The sequence below is a fragment of the Aotus nancymaae genome, unplaced genomic scaffold (assembly GCF_030222135.1).
Source record: "Aotus nancymaae isolate 86718 unplaced genomic scaffold, 86718_ANA_hifiasm-v0.15.2.pri h1tg000033l, whole genome shotgun sequence".
NCBI lineage: Eukaryota > Metazoa > Chordata > Mammalia > Primates > Aotidae > Aotus > Aotus nancymaae.
In genome coordinates this window covers 56,210,788-56,231,765 of record NW_026988447.1, presented here as the reverse complement: position 1 = coordinate 56,231,765, position 20,978 = coordinate 56,210,788, and the positions used below count along the sequence as shown (strand labels likewise).

The window sequence follows — 20,978 nt, the reverse complement described above, 5'->3', positions numbered from 1 at the left end:
AAGTGACTGAAGGAAGAGAAGAATTGTGTATTATGAATATTCTCAATTTAAAAAAGAAATTGAAACAAAAGTTCACAAAATGAATTTTGACTCAATAAAAATTACTGGGATTTTAAAAATCTCATATCTTCAAGATTAAGGCTCATTGAAAAATATGAGTTAAGACAACTAAAATCCAAAGAGCATACTCCAGTAAGCTCTTAACCATGTTCAATTAACTCAGCATTGGAAATTCTCTGGTAGATGACCTCCTCAACACAGTGCAGAGAGGCAAGTTGTTCCATAATTTAGTCAACAGAATAACTTTAGGTGCTTCCTGTGGGGTTTCTCCAATACATTCGCCTGTACTATTTCATAACTCCTCAAGGGAACCTCAAAGGCAACATGTTCAATATGTACATAAAGAAACGTGGTAATCATTTCCCCTAAAGAGAGACGATAATCAATTCTCTTAATGAGAGATAGTAATAAATTCAAAAGCATGTTAATACTCTTGCTAAAGCAAAATTTAAAGGTTGCCACTGTTTTATTTCATATTTATTTATAAATCACCAATCCTGTCTTGCAAGAATTTGGATAGGTTATTGGTAACAAGACAACCACCTATATATAAAAAATACATCTTTTCCAAGTACAGCTGCCTGCCCAGGAGGAGCAGTCGCTGAAACGAGACACTAGGCTATTGGCACCTAGCACGTGGTCATACAGCCACTGCTGCAGAGCACAGTGTGGGGCACTGTGCCATTCCCAGCACTAAAGCACATGCAGGATCAAAGGCACGGGCATAACTGGCATGCCACCATCTACAGCTCTAGATGTGGAGCCAGCACTAAAGCCTCTGAATACTTCTATATAAAATTACATGGATGTTGACAAACCACCTGTTGGACTAAAGAAGAAAAACAAATTGTGCCCCTATAAGACCAGCTTTCCCTGTATATTCCTGTAAAAATGATTGTTTTTTATGCATATATTCTACTATAAATGCTTTGCAGTATCCAGCCTATGGAGAGTTATGGCAATTTAAAAAACACAAAAAGAAAATTTTGCATTTTAGTCTATCAAAATGCTTTAGGGTTGTGGGGGGACATCTTTGTTATAATGTTTACCAATCTGTGTGTCTTCCTATGAATGGCAATGTTTTAAAGACAACAACAAAAAGCAGATTAAACATTTTCCCAATAATGCCTCCAACTCTCCCTCACTAAAACCTTCTAGGAAATACTATTAAAAAGCTGTGTTCTATATGGTATATTCTTTTATCTAGAACGTATTAAATATGCAGGCATAATGGTAGTAAAGCAAGGTGGAAATAAACATAGAAGACAACAAGATGTTTACTCACTTATTAAAACCTCCTAAGTATCTATAATATTCTAGGAGCAAATCTGGGCTCCAGGGATAAAAAGAACACTGAGTCGCGGCCCTGCCCTCAAAACTATCCATAAAAGGAACAGAGATAATGGACAATTGCTGGAATTAAATGTGATTTGTGGATTTAGAGAGCTATGTACATGATACTGTGCCTCAGTGATTTATGGAAGGTTTTGCAAGGAACAAACTTGAGAATTTTAAAGAAAATACCCTAAGTTATAAAGTTTTAACACTATTTTTTTAAAACAGTAACCTGGTTCAAAAATTCAAAAGGAAGAAATGGCTATATGCTGAATGCTTTCCTTGTATCACCTGTCCCCAGTTACCTCGCTCTCCATTAAGCATTCAATGTTAACACTAGAGTCTCTTATAACACCCTAATAGTACTTCCCTGATTAATAAAGGCTTTGCCTGCCAATGACATTCTCGTGAGTATATTGTATTTTATTATGTATTTATGTAGTATGTATTTTATTATGACTGAAAGGCACTCTGTAGTAAGTGGAGCGATCCATAAAAACAGACTTTGAATGTTACTAAATATCAAGTAAAATTCTCTTTTTACTAGTTAAACATGCTAAAAATTTTTTATAATGCATCAAAGTAGAGAAGATAAGAAACAGGAACCAAAATAAAAGAAAATATAACATGCATTCTAGATGAAAAAAGAAAATGGCAAGAATACCTTTAAAAATACGCTCCAGTCAGCTGGGTGCAGTGGCTCATGCCTGTAGTATGAGCACTTTGGGAGGCCGAGGCGGGTGGATCACCAGAGGTCAGAAGTTCGAGACCAGTCTGGCCAACATGGTGAAACCCCGCCTCTACTAAAAATACAAAAATTAGCCAGGCATGGTGGCGCACGCCTGTAATCCCAGCTACTTGGGAGGCAGGAGAATTGCTTGAATCTGGAAGACGGAGGTTGCAGTGAGCCAAGATCATGCCATTGCACTGTAGCCTGGGAAACAAAAGCGAGACTCTAAAAAAATTATATATATGCTCCAGTCTTGTCTTCATGCTTTATTTCATTAAATTGATCTTCAATCTTTTCATGTCCTTTGCAGGGACATGGCTGAAGCTGGAAACCATCATTCTCAGCAAACTAACACAGGAACAGAAAACCAAACACTGCATGTTCTCACTCATAAATGGAAGTTGAACAATGAGAACACATGGGCAAAGGGAGGGGAACATCACACATCAGGGCCTGTTGGGGGTGGGGGGTGAGTGGAGGGATAGCATTAGCAATACCTAATGTAGATGACGGGTTGATGGGTGCAGCAAACCACCATGGCACATGTATACTGATGTAACAAACATGCACATTCTGCACATGTACCCCAGAACTCAAAGTATAATTAATATATATATTTTAATATATATATATACACACACACACATACATATATGCTCCAGTACATAAGGCTTTAATTAAAACTAAAATTACTGTCTCAGATAATTGAATATATTACTCAAGTGGGTAATTGGGTTATGATCTAATCCAATGTTTGCTATGCTAATAGTGGTGAGTCTGGTGACAATTTTTTTAAAGAAATAGAAAGATAATATATACAGCCAGTTGTCACTTCTCTTCCTACTAGAGACATGCACAAGAACACATATGACAGGGAATCTTCTGCACCCCACGTTTACTGGCACCACCACCACCACCATCCTTTGCCAGGTCTTTGCCTCCCAAGCACTAGCTCCCTCAAGCTTTCTTCCAAATAACTGCAACGGCTAGCAGTTGAGTAATTGGCTAGTATGAAGCATGGTTCACAACAAAAAATGAATAAAAGGAAAAAGAAAGAGCCATGAAGAACATTAATCATGAAGAAAACTGTAAGGGAAAGCCTCCAATTTGAGGTATTCTAAACTCACAAGACAGGGTTCTAACTATGTAGCTAAAATAGTGAATTTGGAAAGTATTATCAACATTCGACCATTTCTAACATTTTGGAGGCAGAAGAGTGAAATTCACAGAAACAGAAGAAATATTCATGAGCTAGCAGAGAGGGTCAAAAGTGTGAAAGTAAGCAAGCTTGTCAGCATAATAAACAAACAGGACAATCTACATACAATATAAAGGCAATCTAAACAAAGATTTAGATTCTAGTGAGGTAGGAAATAAAACTGATTACAATGGTACAAATAACACAAAATAAATACTTAAAATCATGTACTTTCAAAGAGGTCAGAGTGTAAAATAACAAAAGTTTCTAACTGTGACAAAACCAATTTCTCTTATAATAAGTAAATAGAAAAACCATAAAAGACACCATGCTTGGAAAGGAATAGCATAATAAAGCTATGACCAAAGTTTAAACACGGGTGCCAAAGTTTACATTGCTTTTTCTAATTTATATTCTATCATAGAAATTTATATTGCTTTTCTTAACTTAGAGTCAAGATGTATCCATGAGTAAATAAAGGTCTGAGAAAAAATACAATCGCTCCTTAAAGTTGAACATATGTGTAAAGCTGAAGAAAAGAACATTTCTTTTGTTCATTTTTAATGTCTGAATTAGTAAATTGAAGTCAAATAAAAATTTTAAATTTTTATAAATAAAGCGAACTATTAACAGAAAGTAAAGTTGCCTTGAAAATTGGCCATACTTAACCCTAAGTAATAAATATTACTGCAAGTTTTTAATTGAAGGTGAAGAAAAGCAGAGGAGACTTCTGCTTATTTTATATTTTTACATCTAAGCTCGCCCTCTTCAACCTGTCACGGATAAGTCACTACTACCTAAAAGACATCTTGGGAACAGCCTCTGTCCATCTGCACAATTTAGCACATTTGCACTAATTACTACCAGACTGGCCTATTGTTGGTCCCACGGTCAGTGAGCCCGAGGTCAGCAGGAAGAGCTGTGTGACCCATGCGCTGACCCCAAGGGATGGCCACTGACCTGCTAGCCTGACCTGTAAGTGAGGAAAGAACTAAAAATTCTTAGAGGGATTCACTCTTTTTTTTAACTCAAAAATAAAGTTTTTAAATGAGCATACCCTAAAATCCCTTTACCAACCTACATATTATGTAATTAGTTTATTTCCTTTTATTACAATAATACGGCATTTTATTTGTATAAGTTTGATTATTATTAGACTCTGTACATCTTATATAATCCATATATGAAATATTTATAGTATCTCAACTCTTTCTCTAATTGTCTTTTGAGACAGGGTCTCACTATGTTGTCCAGGTTAATTCCAAACTCCTGGCCTCAAGCAATCCTCCCACCTTGACCTCTCAAAATACTAGGATTACACACATGGCCTCAACTATTTTATATGAATTTCAACTACATCATAATGTAGTTGGGGAACTAGAATCAGGGGAAACTTTGAACCCAGGAGATATTTGACAATCCCTGGAGATATCGATTCCTGCAACTGGAAGATGGAATAGGCATCTAGTAGTTAAAATGGATACTGCTAAACATTTTATAGTGCATGGGACAGCCACCTAAAACACAGAATTATGTGGTCTGCGGTGTCAATAGTGCCAGGTTGTTCTAGTTGATAGAAACCTGAATTAGTCCCTCTTAGTGATTTGCCTTATCATCTAGCAAATCAATTCTTTCTTTCTTATCCCTAAATATCTACATCAAATAACATTATATTGTTCCTATAATTACTGGGATTGACTGTTTAAATGTAAGTTTTCTGAACCCCCGACGACGAATCTGAATTGTTAGGAAAGAGACAAGGGAATTTACATTGATATCCAGCACTGTACTGTTTCTGCTGCACTCTGAATTGTGAAAGCCAAATATCTTCTCGGTTTTATATAACAAAGCATTTGCTTTCTTATGTTTAAACTCTTGAAGTTATATTGTACTTTCTTAATTCAGAAAAACAAAAACAGCATTCCAGTTATTATATTAATATTTTAAAATTATACTGAAGCTAAAAAGCTTCAGTATAATTTGTAAAATTGGAGCTCATTTGTAAACTTTCTTATAGGTAAGAAATAAGATGATGAGAAGTGCCTGAGAGTTCAGGACCAATTAGTGACTTCACCAGGGACTGTGTGCTAACTAGAGTAAGTATGAAGAAGCAGTTCACGCCAAACCTCAGGCAACAGGTGAAATCTAGTGAATCATTCTGCAGCACCCTGAACTTTCCTGTTTGGTCTCTGCCAGTCATTCCAACATCATGTCCAATGCTCTGCATATGCAGCCAGGAAAGTAATGTTGACTCAAGAACATAAGAAGAATATGAGGATAAAAAAAAAGAACATGAGGACATTTTTAAGGTAATAGAGAATTCAATTCAAATTAGTGTAATATGGTGCAGCTGACATAAATACAGGCAATTGAAAATAGAGGAAATATGTCAGGAAAAGCTTCCTGTGGAAGGTTTTGAGTCAGATTTTGAAGGAACAAGAAGAGAAATATTGTCTAGAAAGAGGTATAGAGCATTTTTGGGACATGCAAAGGCCCAAAAATAGAAATTAGCAAATCAAAGTCGGAGAAGTGCAAATAGATGAAAGCGACTGGAGCAGGGAGATCACACTGGAGAGTGCTCGGAAATTCATCTGTTAAAGTAAGCAGGCTAATGCAGAAAAGGGAAAAGAAGTGGTTAAATTCACCAAGTGCCAGGCTGTATGGATTCTCAAGACACCTGCGACTACTGTCCATCACCTCGTTTTGTTTCCTCCAGGGCAGTTGTTCCTCCCTAAAATCATCTTTATTTACCTACTTGACTTTTGTTGATCTCCCTAACTACAATGCAAGTTCCATGCACTGAGTTTGGGTTGCCATGAGGAACGTCTAGCCAATGAGAGCACTTTAAAATGAGGTGAACTAGTATGGAAGCTATAGAGATAGAAACGAATTAGATGAAAGGAGTCAAAGTTTACTGGACTGTAACAGCTGATGTAGGTGCTATGCTACAGACGTGGCCTGAGAGGCACTGTCTCACAGAGACTGGCCTCACTGAACACGTGGGGAACTGGCATCTCCGCAGCTGCCTGAACATGCAGAAGAGTTAATGACATCCTCTCCAGGGAGTGAATTTATTTTAACTAATGTGAAATTTACCTAATTTTAAAAGAAGGAAGCCAGTGGATAAGTTGTTCTCTCTTCCTACCCTGGAGGCACTGTTCTGACAAGCATTAGTTCCTGTGTCCTCTCTGATGATGTGCTGTGAGGCTGAGCCATCTTTGGGGTGCTTCTCGTGAAGCTGCGGCCTGGTAAAGTTCACCTCCCCTGCTTTGCTCCATTTCCCCTCACTTCTGCCTCCCTGGGTTTGCACCCCCGTGTAAAGTGCTAGGATGTTAAGCTTCTGACTCAGGCCGTGTTTTCTGGGCATCCCAGGCTGAGACAAAAGCTATCCTAACCTACTAAATGAAACTCAACCCAAGTACTTAGTGTGTTGATTTTCAATCTATGTGGTCACATCCAGCAAGGTTTAGAGATGTGTACAATGTTACCAAGTGGGTGGCACAGGCTTTACGCTGCCACCTCATCTGCCCAAAATTGTTTCCACCAGATAAAATGGGCTTGGCTGCAGCCATGTAACAACTGCCCAGAGTTTTTTGACCTATATGACTAGAGAATATGCAAGGTGGGATATGAAGGAACTGAGGACAAAAGAGAGGTAGGCTAGCAACACAGAAAAGAAGCGACAGGGAAACGGAAGCAGACTAATTGCAGAAGATCAACCATCTCCCCCCAGCAGGAACTCCTGCTGCACAGGCTGCGTGGCAGATTTTGGAAGCCTAAACAGCATAAATGGCTAACGGTGTTTTCTGATGAATGAGGTTTTACTTCTTTGGCAGGTAACTGAAGTCTGACTTTGGGAACAAGAACACCTGGAAGTCAGATCAGCTCTTGAACTACTCCCAATTCCTCATAACGGGTTCATTATGAGAAGCCACCTGTGTCTCTGCTCATCAACTCCTGCTAGTTTCTGGTTCTGATCTGTTGCAATGCACCAAAGAGTCATTTTTATTTACAAAAGTAAAATAAATAATTCATAAGGATTTCCTGACCCTTCAGCGTTGAGCCAATGTAAATTTGGTCTATGTTGATGATCATAGAATTGCAAATTGCTTCAACACTTCTGCTAAGTAATTACTTAATCCAAGTAGTAAAACCTGAGTAATATAAATTAACAAGTGGTATGGCTCAGTTTTAACAAGCAAAAATTATGAATTATGAGACTTTTTTTAAAGAAATGCTTATGGAAGAGAATGCTATGTATCCACCAAACTCTGCTTGCTTTTTCTCCCGGGCACATAATGGAATGTAGGCAGAAGTAGGCCTGGCTTGTGTAAGAAACCAGCTATGCAAATCCTCCATGATCTTTTCCTTTTCCTATTCACTGTTTGATAATAGAGGAAGACACAGCCCTGAAGAGAATTTAGCATAGTGAAACATTGAAAGAATCCTGGATTCCTAAAAGAATGCAGAGCAGAAATGTCTCCTCTACCCCCCACACCTCCATCTCCCACACTGGAGATTGGAGTTTGACCTAATCAAGAAATATGTTTGTTTGTTTGTTTGTTTGTTTGTTTGTTTGTTTTGTTTTTAATGTTACGAGACAGGATTTGAGGAAACTGTTGGTGTAAACAGTGTTGGTTACTCCAATTAGTGCAAGTTTGTAATTCAGACTACGTTAGCAACATTCGTTTAATCATTTACTTAAAAAAATCATTCATCTCATTTGCTAATCTGTTCAAAAGTCCTCTAGGGCACATGCTTTATAAATGAATAAAACAAAATAAAATTAGGCAAATTCATTTTCTCAAATAGTTCTTCTACGTTGTATGAAGATGTTTTTTGTGCTTTTAAATATTTTAAGCATTTCCACAACAATTTGCTTTGTATTAATTAGCAAAATGAAACTTCCAGCCCAGTCCATCCGAATAATCACAATTACTTCTAGTTAGAACCACCACCACTTCCTTGCTTTTCAATAATTTGCTTATTAATAAGCCTGGTTGGATGCCTCGCAGAAATGTTCTCCAAACCATTACGCTCCACTTCATTCTGTGGTTTTAGACTCCAAACCTGAATTCAAAAACATCTTCCAAATGTTTGCAACAAAAACTGTTACCTCCAAATAGAAAAACAACATATGATAATAGTCATGTAACATCCTTTGCACACAGAACTAAACTGTGTATTCTCTGAGTTACCAGAAATAAAAATTCAAGCATATATATTTACTCAAATTTAGGTTGTAAGCTTAATAGTTAACAATCAGGAAAGGGCGATTTAATTTTTTTTTTTTAACAGGGGAAAGCTCAAACGCAGTCCCCCACTACCACAAATTATGCAGCTGAGTTTCCCACATTTGGGGAAATCACAGGGGTCAGCACATCCGGAGTGCAATGGATAAGCCTCGCCCTGGGAAAACCACCTTCGTAATCATGGTATCTCCTCTTCCAGGTAAGTATAATTTTTTTTAAGTTTTATAGCTTTCAAGCAGAATATATACAATGGTCATGAAGTCCTCAGGCATGGAGGCTAAGAAAAAACTTCCTAACTGACAGTCAAGACCTAAAATCAGTTATCAGGGTCAGCTCTAATAATTTCCAAAAAAAAGAAATGCAAAAGAAACTGCATAAAAAGTAAAATTAGTGCATACATATACAAAGATCTTTAAAGCGAATTTTGGACACTACCCATTGTTTAAAAAATAATGAAAGGCCAAGCACAATGGCTCATGCCTGTAATCCCAGCACTTTGGGAGGCTAAGTCAGGAGGTTCACCAGAGACCAGAAGTTTGAGACCAGCCTGGGCAACATACTGAGACCCTGTCTCTACAGAAAATTTTAAAGATTTGCTGTGTATGGTGTGGCACACCTGTAATCCCAGCTACTTGATTAGGAGGATCACTTGAGCCTGGGAAGTTGAGGCTGCAGTGAGCCATGATCATGCCACTGCACTCCAGCCTGAGTGACAGAACAAGATTGTCTCAAAACAATAATAATAATAGAGAATTAGTAGTCATGATGATGGTGTACACTAGTGAGAAAAATTATAGTTCACATTAAGCATATGCCATCTCCATAATATTAAGAATTTTAAGTAAATTAAGCATAATTTTTAAATTGCATTAAATACAGTTTCTAACTAGAAGAGGGCTTGTACATAAACAGTTGTTCAATATAAATGTTTATTGAGCTGAAACGTCTTTAATATCAAAAACATCTGGAATTAAAACATTTAAAAATTCTAATTTTTTGAGCTCTTGCTTTGAAAAAACAATGACTTTTTTAGTTGAGATTTCCATTTTACCTTTTTAAAATAACTTGCACTAAGAATAAAATTCGTTCAAATTTTCTACTTAAAAGTCATACACATACTGTAGTGCCTGAATTTCAAATCAGTAGGGTTCAAATCAGCGTGAGTTGTCTATGAGCAGGTGAAAGTGTATTTCTAGTTGTAACTTATAAGATAAGCTAAAGGTATTCCATGGCATATTCCATATTTCCTACTGAACAACAAAGGTATTTCATTTGGCATGTCTAGTAGATCAATTGTCTCAATCTCCTTCCTTCCATCATTACTTATGCTTAAACATCCTGAAAGCTTTTCCTGTAAATACAGCTGGGACTCAGCTTCTTTCTGCCAATCTATTATTCTGTCACTTTTCCTTCTTTTATGTCCTCAAACAAATAAGTGTCATCTTCCTGCTGTTATTTTGGCTGAGAACTCAACTGAATCAGTTTTCCAACAAATCTGGTACACAGAATTCTAATTTTCCCTGTTACTTTTGCCTCCCTAACTAAAACGAGCCATCTTCCGGTGGTGCTGTGACTCTACTGTATTTGGAGTTGGAACAGGTGCTATTTCCTCCTCGGGCCTAAACATCAAAATATTTGAGAAATGGGATTTGCACTCCGCTGATCTGTGTAAAGTCATAGCTAACAACGACGCATATTTAAAATGAAAAGATTTCCTGGCACTGTGAGCACACAAGCCTTAGGAAGGTTCTAAATGCTGTACTTTGCTATTGTGTTTCTCTCTGGAAAGTAATGCCAAATAATGCATTCATTGAGTATGAATCTAATATACAAATTAGAGTTTGTGACTAATGGGTTTTTCAAGAAGTGTGAAACTCCTTTTTGTAATTGCTGAGTGACAGACATTTCTACTGAATTTGATATTTCTAAGAGAGTTTCTTTCATTCTAGTTAGTGATCGGGAAATCTGCGAGAGGAAAGTACTTACAGGTGGTGAGAAAGATTCGTGCAAATAATGTGCTTTTGAAGTTGGAGAGTTAATTTTAATCAAATTTCTAGAAAATGAACATGATCAATGAGGTCTTTGTTAGTAATTGTTGCACAAATTTGTTCTTCTTGAATCTTACAAAGTGGAATGAAAATGAGAACGTTGCCCTGTTAGACAAACATTCGTGAGGGTATTAAACAAAAATCCTACAGGAATTTATGTAACATCTTAAGTAGGTTTAAATAATCCTTGAAGTTGAACCAGAAGTACATTTTACAAAACTCATCTTTCTCTCTCAAGAGTCCCATTCAGAATAACATGTGTGCAAATCCTAGGCAATATATGGCTGCAAAGTGAGGCAAGGGACACATCAAGAGTAAAGCCAAGCTCTTTCTGAGTTATGCCCTATAACTCCTCTGTATTTTGGTCTCTCATTCCACGTGTGTAATACGAAATGAAGAAATAAAGCTTTTTTCTCTATGACCTCTTGAATAAATGAAAAATAAGCTTGAGAACATCCAGGAAAATAAATACTTACTGTGGCAGGCATTATTCTTAAAATGTATCATTGTAACATTTCTCTCATTTTAGGAACACTCTTAGTATAATTACATTTGTAACTGTAATTGAAGTGATAAGATTTCACCCAGTTCCCTATTCTTCTAAAACCAGCTTCCCTTCTTCCACTTTCCCTCCCTGCTTCTCTCTCCCTTGCTTTTGAGTTACTTAATGTACATTAGCGTGGCGCTGAACACTGGGTTAAGCTCTAGATATACCCCACTGACAAGATGAATGAATCTCTTACAGTCTAGAAGAAAAGGCTACCATTGAACAAGTAAAAGGAAAAAATGGAGAGGTACCAATGCTATGGGGACAAATAACAGAAGACAATCTAGAGTGACACAAAACACTCATCTATAGTTTCAGATGGATGAGGGAACACGGGTCAGTTAATGATTTCATGGAACTAGAGAAACAATTTTGTCAAAACTGTTTATCTTGACCTCCATTCATGTATTTTCTTAATTCCGTAACCCAGTCACTTTGGGTAGAAAGGGCATAAATAACAGTAACTAGTTGGTTTTGTAGGTTGCCGCCATTTACGAGGATCCTAAGAATGATGAACTAAGACTTGAGAATACAACTCTCTCATGATGGCTCATTGTTTGTTCTGAACAAGCTTTTGCATCTTCATGAAAAATTAAGTGGAGCTGTGGCAATTCCTTGGCTAGGATTGTTTTCAAGTTTATATGAAATTTTAGTGTATCTCTCTGAACTCATCCTCCACTGAAACCCTACATTCTTGCTTTCTATTCTTGCATTAAAATTCTGATAAGTTTAAGTGAATTTATTAGAGCATGCTCACCATCACAGACTGAAGAAATATTACCAAATAAATATGGAGATCAAAAGCAACTACCAGCAAAAGAGTGGGAGTATTGGCTAGTACACTTTGTAAATGCAACGTATTTTTCTTGCTTTACAGTTTTGCCATAAGTTATGATTCTTTGACTTACAAATAGGAAAAGATTATATTAGTCCAACTAATTTTATTGTATGCATTTTACACAGAAACATACATATAAACAATCTCTAGAACACTCAAGTCATAAAAGACTCACAAATTTATATTATTATTTATAGTATAACCTTTTCTAAACTCAAGATATACCAATGCAGTTCCAGTTTCCATTGATACATAGGACTCTCAGGAGCTACTATATATCATGTTAAAGTCTCCTTGCAGAGGTGCTCTTTCAGCGCTGTGCCAAAAGTTTAATCTGGAACCAGACAAAACTAAACCAAGCTGTGACTCAAACTACTTCAGAATTTGAGTCGAAGTATCATAGGCATATAAATCCTAAGACTTACCCTAGAGATAATTTTTTTTTTTTTTTTTTGAGACAGAGTCTCGCTCTGTCACCAGGCGCCAGGCTGGATTGCAGTGGTGCGATCTCGGCTCACTGCCAACTGGGACTACAGGTGCGCACCACCACACCCAGCTAATTTTTGTATTTTTTAGTAGAGATGGAGTTTCACCACGTTGGCCAGGATGATCTCAATCTCTTCACCTCGTGATCTGCCTGTCTTGGCCTCCCAAAGATAAAATGTTTTTAAACCAAATTTCTTAGGATCTTTTTAATAATCTCGTGATGTGAATTCATTGGAATGTCCATATTTGCCATTCTCCATCCACACATCCAGCAGCTTCGCATCTCTCTGGGCATCTCTCACCTGCACTACTGCCTGTGTCTCTAGGCTACTCTCCCTCCTCTACACCATGCAGGAAAATTCTCTTGTTAAAAATCTGATAATGTCCTCTTGTATAAAAGCTTTCCCATGTTTCCCACACTCTGAGGTATACATTTTAATTCTTTAACTTAGGAGAAGTGTCTTTATATAAATATATCCCCAAACTACCTCTCCAGCCTCAGCTACCATTCCACTTCATTCACTCAGGGTGTCCTGCCATGTCCAATACCTCATTTCTGCCCATATGTGCTTCTTGGTAAATCCTTCCGTACATACAATTTATTTTGCTTAAAATTCTCTACTCCTCCATTCTCTGCCTGGCAGACTTCCTAATCCAGCCTTCTCCAATGTAGCCAGGAATGGTCAACAAAGTTGCATGGTAATTTGTTCATTGGTGTTATGACACTTATTTGTGTGTCTTATGTTACAACACATACTTGTCTGTATTCCTTTTTCCTTCACTTGCTGTAGCTTACATAATCTTTGATGGCAAAGACCATGTCTTGATTATCCTGCATGTTAGCATACATCTGTATCTGTGTCTCTATCACCAGCCCTAGAAATTTTAGCTTGACAAAATAGTCCAAATGAATCTATAAAACAACTAATTTCCATTATAATATGGTGAATTATACCTTTTCTTCAACTAATTTGTTTGGATTTATATTTAAAAGTTTACCTAAAGTCACAGGAGTATTTGTTTCTCTTTCCAAAAGGGAAAAGAGAAAAAGAAATCAATCCAAATATTTAAAATTGTATTATGTAGCCTCCATCTTTGCAACATATTGTTATACTGGTGTTGTCTAACCAGCCACAAGAGTTACAAATTCAATATTTGAAATTCCATACTTATCGAAAACTATGTTATTTCATGTATTCATTTATGTGAAAGTGTATAATATATAATAGATGAATAAACATTCATAATAATTGTACAAGTCAAGAAAATAAATATTAAAATAAAAGGTTTGGTGTTTCTAGCTATGAACACTGGTTCAGATAAAAATAAATGTGTCACCTGTAATCCCAGCACTTTGGGAGGCCGAGGCGGGTGGATCATGAGGTCAAGAGATCGAGACCATCCGGGTCAACATGGTGAAACCCCATCTCTACTAAAAATACAAAAAATTAGCTGGGCATGGTGGTGCGTGCCTGTAATCCCAGCTACTCAGGAGGCTGAGGCAGGAGAATTGCCTGAACCCAGGAGGCGGAGGTTGTGGTGGGCTGAGATCACGCCATTGCACTCCAGCCTGGATAACAAGAGTGAAACTCCGTCTCAAAAAAATAAATAAATAAATATGTCATAGGACTAATCTGATCTGAGGACATGTTCATAAATTTTACTGAATAAATATTTTCTATAGGAAAAATGCAAGAAAGGAGAAAATTAAACAATATTTTATGTTTATTTTTCTGATACTGCATTCACTAAGGAGAAGAGATAATTCCCTAATAGGGAAGATGAAAATTACGGATAAAATTTTATTTATATGCCAAAAAAAGTATAATTCTCAAAATAGAAAATCCATACCAGGTTTTTCTAAAAACATTCTGTGATAAGCAGCTTTCACCTCTTTCATTTATTCACATAGAGAACTGGACTTACTACTCTTCGGTGCAGGCCATACAATTCACACATCTTTTCAGGCGTTTGAACACCAGTGTGTTCATCAGTGTGAACTCATGTTTGAACATCAGTGTGAACTCTTACTGTCTATGAATGCCTAAATGATCTTCTGTTTAAAAAAACAAACAAACAAACAAAAACCTGGCTCCTGAGTAGCAGAGAAAATCTGAATTTATTCCAACTCAATTCAGAGTACACATGTCCATGGCATGCCCCCAAATGCATGGATGGATAAGGAGATCATGAGACGAGCAGATGGAGAGGAAGGAATGGAAGGAGAAATAAATGGATTTTCTTACTTGAACTCGGTAAGATTCCTTAAAATGCATAATACATAGTAGTATATTTACTTGTAAACAGTCTTTTGCAGAAATAGCTTAAGTGTCATCCAAAGTTTTTAAACAAGGAATCAGAACGTATTCTCCCTCAATCTCGTTGTCCAGGTGTGAGATGGGATAGCTCCTGCAGACCTAACTGACCCACATCATGCTTCTGTGACCATTTCACACAGGGGTAGCTCCTGTTGGTACTATCTGTTGTTTTTCAGGTCCTCTATCAACTGCAAATGTGTACAGAACCTCCCACAGGATGGAAGCTGCATAGGGAAAGGACTGTTTATCTTTTTCACTTCTTTATCCCTGGTCCTCTGCTCAGTGCCTGGTACATTATTACTGATTGAATGAATGAATGTGAACCCCACCACCAAGTCCTATTATCAACTGTATCCTAGCCCTTCTATCCAGTGAAAGGTCACATGGGCAGAACTGGATGACTAAGAAGGAGCAGGAGGAGGCATCCCAGAGGCTCCAGGCAGACACATGCCAGAGAGTGCTGGGACTCTTATCCTAAAGTTCTCATTTCTTGTCTCACTCCATTAACTTACAAAGATTGAGTAAAACAAACAATGCAATAGACTGAATACTTCTGACTCACCTCCCTGATTCCCAAATCCATATGTTGAAACCCTAATCCCAGTTTGATGGTATTTGGACGTGGGGCCTTTGGGACTAATTAGGTCACGAGGGTAGAATTTACAAGAATGGGAATAGCACCTCTATAAGAAGAGGCCAAAGAACTAGGAAGCTCTTTAACTCTGAGAAATAAGTGTTTGTTGCTTAAACCATCCAGATTATGGCATTTTGTTACAGCAACTCAAGCTAAGACACAGACTAATTTCATCTTCTCTTATCAAAATATAAAGTGAATGGTGTGAAATAAGAAATGAATATAAGACAAAAAATATTAAAACTTTTCTATCATAGTTACTTGTCTTTCTCTGAGCTTTTCCAAGGTAAGTGCTGTATTTTATTCATCTTTGAATAGCCACTACTTTGACATAACACCTGACATGTAATTGGTGTTCAACATGTTTGTAGAACAAATGATAGCCACACACTTTGAAATGCATGAAAATAAGATAATTCGTTTTCTACAGATGATGAATATCCAGCCTCTCACAAGAGCCCTCTAGTCCCTTGACTGTGCTCCCTGAGGTATCAGTGATGTGAAGTCCAGGCCTTTGTTTAAAGACCTCTCCACAGAGAATAGGGCCTCTGTGTTGATACAGAGACCAAGAAATCCCAGGGAAAAAGTCCTCTAGAGAAAATTTAATAGTGTTTCCCCTTCAAGGGGTTAGAACCTGATATAATCATTCCAAACATTTTAAGGTGTATAGGTCCTGCAGGGCCACCTGAACCATCAGCTCTGGAAGCCTGAGACGAGGTAGGAGCACCTTGCTTACTGAGCTCACTAAGAACATTTCCTTCTACTTAACCTCTTTTCACTTCTCCCTCTATCCACTGTTCTAAAATATTTATTGCACCACGCACTGTGCTAAGGGCTGGGGATAAGAATAATAAATAGCAGGGAAGATACAAGATGCCGAATAGAAACACATCTGGAGTGCAGTTCCCAGCAAGAATAGTGCAGAGGGTGAGTGCTCACCGCATTTCCAAACAAGTTTTCACTGCCCACAGACCAGGAGACTCCCGGGCCTAAAAGTGCCACAAGTTTTCAGCGCCACGGTTTCAGCCAGTGCTGGGTCAGCGCACAAAAACTCACACAAATCTGGGTGGTAATTTCAACTGGCACCCGGAATGCCTGGGAGACACAGCCACCCATTCGACTAAAAGGGAGGGGACTGAGACAGGGAGCCAGGCGATCTGGCTCGGCAGGTACCACGCCCACAAAACAAGCAATCTGAAACACTCTGGGTTGAGAGTTTCACAGGAAGTGTGGCTGTTCCCAGGACCATCCATCTCAGTGTGGGGAATGGTGTCCCCCAATACCCAGGCAGTCCACCACTACTGAGGCAGTTCACACAGCAGCTAGCTGGGCAGAGCCTGCAGCAGCTCAGCAATGCCTCTGCTGGCAGACAGTGACTAGACTACTCCATGTGGGGCAGGGCATATAAGAAAAAAGGCAGCAGCACAACAGGAACTTATAAATAAAGCCGACCTTCCTAGGACAAAGTACCTGGGAAAAGAGGCAGTTATGAGTTCAGCTGCAGGAGACATAAAGGTACCTGCCCAGCAGCTCTGCATAGAACAGCGGAGCTCCCAGCACAGCACTTGAGCTCCTATAAGGGACAGACTGTCTCTTCAAGCAACTTCTTGACCCCCACATACCCAAAGAGACACCTCATAAAGGAGAGCTCAGGCCTACATCTGGTGGGTAGCCTTCGGGGATGAGGATAACAGAAGAAGAAACTGGCAGCAACTCTTGCTATTCTGCAGCCCCTGTGGGTGATACCCAGGCAAGCAGGGTCTGGACTACACCTCTAGCAGCCCTGCAGCAAAGGGGCCTGACTGTTAGAAGGAAAACTAAGAAGCAGAAGAAACAGCTTCAACATCAACTAAAATGACGTCCACTCAGAGACCCCATCCAAATATCACCAACTGCAAAGACCACAGGTAGATAAAACCACTAAGATGGGAAGAAACCAGCACAAAAATGATGAAAACATCAAAAACCAGAACACCTCTCCTCCTCCAAAGGATCACAACTCATCACCAGAAAGGGAACAAGGATGGAGAATGAATCTGAGGAATTGACAGAAACAGGCTTCAGAAGGTGGGTAATAACAAACTTCTCAGAGCTAAAAGAACATGTGCTAACCCAGTGCAAAGAAACTAAGAACCTAGAAAAAAGGTTATATCAGGTGCTACCTAGAATAAACCGTTTAGAGAACAATATAAACGACTTGATGGAGCTGAAAAACACAGCACGAGAACTTTGTAAAGCATACACAAGTTTCAATAGCTGAATCGACCAAGCAGAAGAACGGATATCAGAGATTGAAGATCAACTCAATGAAATAAAATGAGAAGGCAAGAATAGAGAAAAAAAGAGTGAAAAGAAATGAACAAAGCATCCAAGAAATATGAGATTATGTGAAAAGACCTAATTTACATTTGATAGGTGTACTTGAATGTGACAGAGAGAATGAATCCATGCTGGAAACACTCTTCAGGATATTATCCAGGAGAACTTCCCCAATCTAGCAAGACAAGCCAAAATGCAAGTCCAGGAAATACAGAGAACACCACAAAGATATTCCTCAAGAAGAGCAACCCCAAGGCACATAATTGTCAGATTCACCAGGGTTGAAATGAAGGAAAAAATGCTAAGGGTAGCCAGAGAGAAAGGTCAGGATATCCACAAAGGGAAGCCCATCAGACTCACAGTGGATCTCTCCCCAGAAACCCTACAAGCCAGAAGAGAGTGGGGGCCAATATTCAACATCCTTAAAGAAAAGACCTTTCAACCTAGAATTTCATATCCAGCCAAACTAAGCTTCATAAGTGAAGGAGAAAGAAAATCCTTTACGAACAAGCAATTGCTGAGAGATTTTGTCACCACCAGGACTGCTTTACAAGAGCTCCTGAAAGAAGCACTAAATAAGGAAAGGAACAACCAGTACCAGCCACTCAAAAAAAGTACCAAATGGTAAAGACCATTGACACAATGAAAAAATATGTCAACCAATGGGCAAAACAACCAGCTAGCATCAAAATGGCAGGATCAAATTCACACATAACAATATTAATCTTAAATGTAAATGGACTAAATGCCCCAATCAAAAGACACAGAATGGCAAATTGGATAAAAATTCAAAACTCAGTGGTGTGCTGTATTCAGGAAGCCTATCTCACATGCAAGGACACACATAGGCTAAAAATGAAGGGATGGAGGAAGATATATCAAGCAAACGGAGAGCAAAAAAAAGCAGGAGTTGCAATCCTAGTCTTTGATAAAATGGACTTTAAACCAACAAAGATCAAAAGAGACAAAGAAGGGCATTACATAATGGTAAATGGATCAATGCATCAAGAAGAACTAACGATCCTAAATATATATGTATCCAATACAGGAGCACACAGGTACATAAAGTAAGTTGTTAATGACCTGTAAAGAGACTTAGACTCCCACACAATAATAGTGGGAGACGTTAATGCTCCACTGTCAATATTAGACAGATCAACGAGACACAAAATTAACAAGGATATCTAGGACTGGAACTCAGACCTGGAGCAAGCAGACCTAATAGACATCAACAGAAATCTCCACCCCAAATCCACAGAATATATGTTCTTCTCAGCACCACATGGCACCTACTCTAAAACTAACCACATAATTGGAAGTCAATCACTCCTCAGCAAATGCAAAACAACAGAAATCATAACAAACAGCCTCTCAGACCACAGTGCAATCAAACTAGAACTCAGAATTCAGAAATACTCACAACCAGTCAACTTCATGGAAACTGAACAACTGGCTCCTGAATGTTGACTGGATAAACAATAAAATGAAGGCAGAAATAAAGATGTTCTTCAAAACCAATGATAACGAAGACACAGCGTATAAGAATCTGTGGAACACATTTAAAGCAGTGTCTAGAGGAAAATCTCTATAGCAATAAATGCCCACATGAGAAGCAAGGAAAGATCTAAAATTGACACCCTATCATCAAAATTGAAAGAGCTAGAGGAGAAAGATCAAAAAACCTCAAAAGCTAGCAGAAGACAAGAAATAACTAAGATCAGAGCAGAACTGAAGGAGATAGAGACACAAAAAAAACCTTCAAAAAATCAATAAATCCAGGAGATGTTTTTTTGAAAAGATCAACAAAACAGACTGCTCACCATATTAATAAAAAAGAAAAGGGAGAAGAATCAAATAGATGCAATAAAAAACAATAAAGTAGATATCACCACTGACTCCACAGAAATACAAACTACAATCAGAGATTACTACAAACAACTCTATACACATAAACCAGTAAACCTGGAAGAAATGGATAAATTCCTGGACACTTGCACCCTCCCAAGCCTAAACCAGGAAGAAGTTGAAACCTTGAACAGACCAATAACAAGGGCTGAAGTTGAGGCAGCAATTAACAAGCCTACCAACCAAAAAAAGTCCAGGTCCAGACGGGTTCACAGCTGAATTCTACCAGATGTACAAAGAGGACCTGGTACCATTCCCTCTGAAACTATCACAAACAATACAAAAAGAGGGAATCCTTCCCAAATCATTTTATGAGACCAACATCATCCTGATACCAAAACCCAGCAGAGAATTAACAAAAAAAGAAAACTTCAGGCCAATATCCATGGTGAACATAGATGCAGAAATCTTCAATAAAATACTGGCAAACCAATTGCAACAGCACATCAAAAAGCTTATCCATCACAATCAAGTGGGCTTCATCCCAGGGATGCAAGGCTGGTTCAACATATGCAAGTCTATAGATGTAATCCACCACATAAACAGACCCAAAGACAAAAACCACATGATTATCTCAATATATGCAGAGAAGGCCTTTGATAAAATTCAGTAGCCCTTTATGATAAAAACTCTCAATAAACTAGGTATCGATGGAACATATCTCAAAATAGTAAAAGCTATTTTTGACAAGCCCACAGCCAATATCATACTGGATGGTCAAAAACTGGAAGCATTCCCTTTGAAATCTGGCACCAGACAAGGATGCCCTCTCTCACCACTCCTTTTCAATATAGTATTGGAAGTTCTAGCCAGAGCAATCAGGAAAAAAAAAAAAAAAAAAAAGTATATTCAATTAGGAAAAGAGGAAGCCAAATTGTCTCTATTTGCAGACGACATGATTGTATATTTAGAAGACCCTATCATCCCAGCCCAAAATCTCCTTAAACTGATAAGCAACTTCAGCAAAGTCTCAAGATACAAAATCAATGTGCAGAAATCAGAAGCATTTCTATACACCAATAACAGACCATCGGAGAGCCAAATCATGAGTGAACTCCCATTCACAATTGCTACATAGGGAATAAAATACTTAGAAATACAACTAACAAAGGATGTAAAGGACCTCTTCAAGGAGAACTACAAACCACTGCTCAAGGAAATAAGAGAGGACACAAACAAATGGAGAAACAGTCCATGCTCATGGTTAAGAAGGATCAATATCATGAAAATGGCCATACTGTCCAAAGTAATTTATAGACTCAACACTATCTCCATCAAGCTACCAATGATCTTCTTCACAGAACTGGA

The 20,978-nt window shown here is 38.1% G+C and overlaps 1 protein-coding gene and 1 non-coding gene across 2 annotated transcripts in view; both read right to left on the bottom strand.

Moving 5' to 3' along the window:
• COL25A1 (collagen type XXV alpha 1 chain) overlaps positions 1–20,978 on the bottom strand; it is a 510,463-nt gene that overhangs the window by 351,647 nt on the left and 137,838 nt on the right. The gene's annotated exons all lie outside the window — the stretch shown is intronic.
• LOC135277874 (U1 spliceosomal RNA) lies at positions 8,619–8,782 on the bottom strand. The gene has a single exon (XR_010345449.1). It is a non-coding gene; the product is annotated as a U1 spliceosomal RNA (small nuclear RNA).